Below are 6129 nucleotides of genomic sequence, written 5' to 3' on the forward strand. Positions count from 1 at the left end.
ACAGAGCTAACTCCTCGGTTGAATTTAAATTGACTCCATATAATAGACCTAACACAGTACTGTATTAGTTACATAGCTTTACTAAGCTGTAATGACAAAAAATGAAACAAATTTATTCCTATACCTACAGTTGATTTCAAACTAATTGAGAAATTATCTTAATCAGAGAAGTTTTGACAATGGAAATCAAACAAAGTAAAAGTGCACTTAACATTTTATATTCTGAAAATATTTACACAGGTTTAAATTACAATTCGTACAGTATTCAGTCATCAGAACACTCTTCAGCAGCGGGTGTTGCTTGCTGTCTGTTAGACCTGAAAAACAGAAATTAAAAATATTTTGTTGTCTCAATAAAATTGATGTTTTGTAGTATTTTTTTAAGTTGCCATACATGTATTCCCTCAATAAATTATGTGACTTTGCCAAATTTATGGATTATAATTTCCTTTAGATCTGAAAATATTTATTATTCCTATGATGAGATAAATGTTTCAAATATTGCTTTGTGTGTGAGCCAATTATTTGCAAAACAACTATGGGCATGGTGTTCCAAATTTAATATATCTTTACTTAGGTTTCCAAATAAATTTAATTTTGGTCGGACTGAAATGAGAAAATAGAGGCTTTTTACAGTTTATAAAGTCTATATCACTATACCTTTTTCCATGACACTTGAAAAATTTCATACCGGTACTATAGGTTTAAACCTTTATTAGATGTTATAGCTTTCAGGGGTTAGCTTCAAAACATTTTAAAAGTACCTATGTTTGACTTTTTAAAGGAGTTCAAGTAAAAATTCAATAAATTTTAAACGTTTTAGAAATATATTTGAACATTGTAAAAAGTACAAACGCTAAAACAAAACAATAAATTGGACAACTGACTCACAACAGAAAACAATAAATAATTAACCAATCAGCTGATGATATTAAAATATAGAAAAAAATAGAATATCATTAATTTATACTAGATCTAGTATCATTAACTAATAAAACAGATGACTGGGAAATTTGAGACAGGAATGGGTGATGTTAATATTAGAGACGGTCTAAGACTAATGAATACTACCATTTTAGGCCCGGTTCACACAAGCGACTTATCTAGCTGACTAGGCTGTGACTAGGTAAGCCCGACTGGGTAGAGGACTACAGGATTAAATGGAACCGTTCACACAAGCGTAGGGCGACGACTAGCGAGCCGCGTTCGAGCTTGGTGTCCCAAACTATTGTCGGGCCCCGCTTCCAAGTCACTCATGGCAGCAACCCAGTCGCCCGCTCTAGCGGCTTAGCAGTATGGCCCCTATGGGAGCGTTCACACGAGCGATCGGTCGTCACGCTGCAGCTCGCATTCTTCCCTTTGTTCTCATTGTCGCCAGTGATGGATCCGAGTAACATTGATATCGATATTTGTATTGAATCAATGAAGCAACAACCGTTTCTTTGGAACAATTATCTTTATAGGCCTATTATTAGTATTACAAGTCCAAATATAGGAATAAACTAAATATAAATTTGTAACCGATTAATAGGTTTATAATATAATTTTATATTGACCCTATACACTCTAAACAATGATGTTTTTTCAACCAAACTTTATAATAGTTTAAATGATAGTTTGTTGGGTGATTCCAATGCAAATTTAGTTTTGAAATGATTCGATAATTGTTTAAAACATCGTTATTGTCCAAAACATCAATGTAAAAAAAAAAATTCACTTACCATTGACGCAAAAACATCAAATATTTCCAGAAATATGTCAACGTATCGAAAATATTGATGTATTGAAAACATCGATGTATTAAAAACATCGTTTATCGATGCGCATTCATTTACAACACACCTACGACCTAGTCCGTTGACATGTCGCTCGTGTGAACCGGTGTATCCTTTGGTCCGCTACCCATTCGGGCTTACCTAGTTACAGCCTAGTTAGCTAGATAAGTTGCTCGTGTGAACCGGGCCTAAGAAGCGAAATGCTCAGTCATGGAGAATAGTCAGCTTGGAATTTTGCCACCGAAATGAGCTTTGCGCGGCCGCACTTCTCTATCTTACTCGGTAAACTGACTTGGCCGCGCGTTCAAGATAGTCTACGATGCCGATTTCGCAAGAAATGAGACATTAAAGGTAAAAAACAATTGTTGCATACAATACCACTCTACATATAGGCTACATGTGGTTTTTTTTTCACACTCAGTGGGGTCTTAACTCAATATATAACTGAAATTCAAATCTAATTGACTAGACTAGTGCTGAAATAAACTTTCCATGCACAAACCTGAGGCCCATGTGGACAGGCAAATGTGAGGTAAAAAGGTTAAATAAACCCTGAATTTAACTGGTTCTATTAATGTTTTATAGGTATGGCTAATGTTTTTAATAGAGTTAGAATAATCTAAATGGCATTTTTACTAAGTACAATATCCAAACTAACAGAAGAACTTTGTACAGTTTCCAATGGCAACCTAAATACAGGGTGTCAATAGAACTCTTGGGGTTTTCAAATACATATCTTAACAGATTGGAAATATGAAGTTAATTCCTTAATAACAGTTCAACTCATTGTACCAACCAATTGTAAATTTTTGGTCAGCATTTGTTGGCAACACTGTGGCACATAAAATTTGAAAAAATCTAGAGCTGCAATGCCTTACGGAAAATGTTGCTATGGTGACGGGTGCTAGTAAATGAGGAGTTTTTTTATAAACGCCCTTTACTCATAATAATTTCTTATCACAAAGAAATAAGTACGGTACCGTAAATTGAAATAGGAAAAAATACCTCTTCATCAATCTGGGTGTGGCTTGCTGCAGCCACTTCTTGATTGAGTTCCTTCTTCATATTCTCAGCCGATGTTTCTCAATGTTTTCTCCTGACAGCATCTATAAATCAGAAAAAGGTGCACTAAACATACAAAATGAGTAAAGTACCAGAGCAAAAATACACCTGAAGCAGCAAACCTGCAGACTATCAATTCGTCTTAAACTGGATTTATGCTTAAAGATTTCCATAAAGCATATTTTGAATAAAGTTAGATCTAACTAGTAACATAGACAAAAAGAATTAAATATAGACTGTCAGCCGTGCAGTGGTTACCATAGGTTCTGGCACACAATGATGGGAGCGCCATGTAGTTACGTAGTGCGTAGGCCGTAACTGCATAGCGCTCCCAGCGGTGTTCGCCAGAACCTATGGTAACTGCAGCACAGCTGACGGTCTTTTTATATTTAATTCTTTTTGTCTATGCTAGTACTTAGGTTTTCTACTATGGGGAATGCAAAAATATGTTTTTTTGAGCAAATGTTAATATTAAGGTGAAATAGACTAAATAAAGTTGCTAAATTTGATCAACATAATATATCTACAAACTGTATACAAAAGCTCGCTCCGGCACATAGCCTATTTTTATAATATATGTAGCCCTACCTAATGTCAAGATTTTCCACAAATGGAGAAAGGCGATAATGATGTTCCGTTACTGTAGGGGGTATTCAGGATTTTTATGTGACCGCGGGAGACAATAATCTTTAGGCCTACATAACTTGATCTAAAGCAAAGTGACGTTTAAGCGTTTCGATGCTAGAAAATTTTTTGGAATGTTCCGAAAAAAATTATAGGCTAAGTAAGAATTACAGGAGAACCTTGATAAAAAGGCTCTCAAGGGGATTATAAAATAAGACTTGTTATCAAGGTTGTCTTATTATCGAGGTTTGCAATAACATGTGATTAGGGGTAAAATAAATTCTAGGGGATTTAAAAATGAGACTTGTTATCAAGGGTGACTTGTTATCGAGGGTCTTGTTACTTGTTATCAAGGTTCCACTGTATTTACTTATTTCGTCCGAAAAGTGCTAAGCTTGCCACGAGGGCAAAGTCTATTGTGCGAGAAAAGAATACGCATCATTTTGATAATAAGTAACTTAGGCCTAAGTTAACTTTTATCCTTACTCATCCAAAAACTTATTGCAGACGGCTCTATGTGAAACTGTAAGTACCCAGGGAGGGTAGGCCTATGTTTAGCCTAGTCCTTTTGATTGACTTAGTAGAGTCTATCAAGGCTAGCAGCCTACAGTCGAGGTGCTAATTAACACATGAGTTAGGTTAGCTAAGTAGCTTAAGTTATTATGGGACCCTAACATAACAAATGAACATGAACATTCCCAATAGCAAATTACTAGGTGTTTTGACACTTTGTGACAGAATAAAATGTGCTGCAGTTAAAAAAAAAAAATAAAGTAGGCCTAAAATTTATATCAGCCCTCAGGTTTATTGGGCTACCAATAATGAATCATTATTAAAACATTTCCTGGAAAAGTTTTTAACAAACACTAAATTGACTGCCAATTTTTCAAGTGATCAAGTGAAAACAGATTTTAAAAAAGTTAAGAAGGTATAAGATGTGATAAATGTACATCTGATGTACATAAATCATAAATCAAATAGCCTAGGGCAGGCCTTTTAGCTAGGTACCGGTAAGACTTTTGTGAGTTATGTCTAGACTAGGCCCAGGCTCTAAATCAAACGGTTGATGCTTAAATCATTATATTAATAACTTATAAACTTAAGTTAAGTTGGCTGCTTTAACTTATTTAAAATTACTGATTAACTTACTGCTAAATCTAGGTTATTCTACTCACCTGAAAATCGCAGTAGGTTTCAAAGTTATCACCGAGGAAAACTACTAATTAACCAAAAGCACTTATAAATTTACTTAGGGCTGTATACAAACTTTATAAACTTAAAAATTTAAACTTAACGCGAAATATAAACTCAAAACTTAAGGAAAAATAAACACTTAACCGAAAACAAGAAAGAACAAGCGCAGACGCCAGACGGCCAAACAAACACAAATAAAATGGCGGTTGTTTTGTTGTTGTGTAGTAGACTGACTAGCGCCGCTAGCGCTGCGATGGATGAAAATTACAACTACGTTGCTTGTCGTGATACACCTTCCACGAATTGGCCCCAAGCTGTTCCCCGTAAGCCTTCTTCACAAGCGTGCCACAGGTCTGGCACAAGTTGATATAAAAAGGCCTTTCCAGACAAGCCTTTGACAAGGCTTGCCGTAAGCTTACGTGTTACCTGGGATCTCGGCAAATCAATGTCACAAGCTTGGCGGGTATGGTGACTATGTATATTGCCTCTGACAACAAAATGGTGGATATTAACCTCCAGCAGGATTAAGATGTTGAGGAAATACTGGCTGTAAACAGTCAACACACCCAGCTCCAGGAAGATGGCACGACAGTGTGCTTTGTAGCCAGAAGATGTTATTATCCTCAGCGCCTTATTCTGTAGTAGAAGTAATTCCTGTGTCAATGGAGAATGGCCCCACAGAACCAGGCCATACGTGAGGTGACTGTGGAACAGCGCGTGATACACCGCTAGCAAATACGGTCTGGTAATGGTGGTCCTAAGCTTCCTGAAAAGGTAGAGAACTCTTGAGAGCTTTACACATACATTTTCTCAATATGGTGGTACCAGCTTAGCTTTGAATCCATCCAGAACCCAAGCAGCTTCACGCTGTTTTCCTCAAGGCCGATCTTCAAGGAACATAAAAGGGTCTGAGTCTTCTCCTCGTTGATCTTAAGTTTGTTGGCTATAAACCAGTCCTTGGCCAGCATCTGGGTGTTGTTTGCCTCCTCCAGCAGCGGGTCGATGTTCTTCCCCTTTGTGACCAAGGTGGTGTCATCTGCAAAAAGGAGGGCATGGCTGGTTGTAGCAAGGTCATTGATCATTATTGTGAAAAGAAGAGGGCCCAGGACCGATCCCTGCGGAACTCCATAGGGAAGAGAGCATATAGTAGAAGAAGCACCCATAATTTTCACTATTTGTTTGTGGTTGCCAAGGTAGTCCGCAAGAGAGCTGAAAACTGCACCACCGATACCATATTTTATCAGCTTGGCCAGAAGGATGTCATGTGACACAACATCGAAAGCCTTGCTGAGGTCACAAAGGCTGAGGTGAACCGATTCATTTTCCTCAAAGGCCTGGGATATGGTGTCGACCAGGCTCAGGAGTGCGGAGGTGGTAGATCGACCACTACGAAAGCCATGCTGTGAGTCCATCAATAGGCAATTATTTTCAAAGTATGAGAGGAGTTGTCTCTTCATCACAGTCTCCATCACCT

At 37.3% G+C, this 6129-nt stretch overlaps 1 long non-coding RNA gene across 1 annotated transcript; it reads right to left on the reverse strand.

Moving 5' to 3' along the window:
- Positions 1 to 202: 202 nt before the first annotated feature.
- LOC128991398 (uncharacterized) lies at positions 203 to 4964 on the reverse strand. Its single transcript, XR_008490632.1, has 3 exons — positions 4637 to 4964; positions 2781 to 2881; positions 203 to 317 (listed from the first exon to the last, which is right to left on the reverse strand). It is a non-coding gene; the product is annotated as an uncharacterized LOC128991398 (long non-coding RNA).
- Positions 4965 to 6129: the final 1165 nt, after the last annotated feature.

The sequence above is a fragment of the Macrosteles quadrilineatus genome, unplaced genomic scaffold (genome assembly GCF_028750875.1).
Source record: "Macrosteles quadrilineatus isolate MER2022 unplaced genomic scaffold, UCM_ALF_1.0 Scaffold_4__1_contigs__length_99947679, whole genome shotgun sequence".
Taxonomy (NCBI): domain Eukaryota; kingdom Metazoa; phylum Arthropoda; class Insecta; order Hemiptera; family Cicadellidae; genus Macrosteles; species Macrosteles quadrilineatus.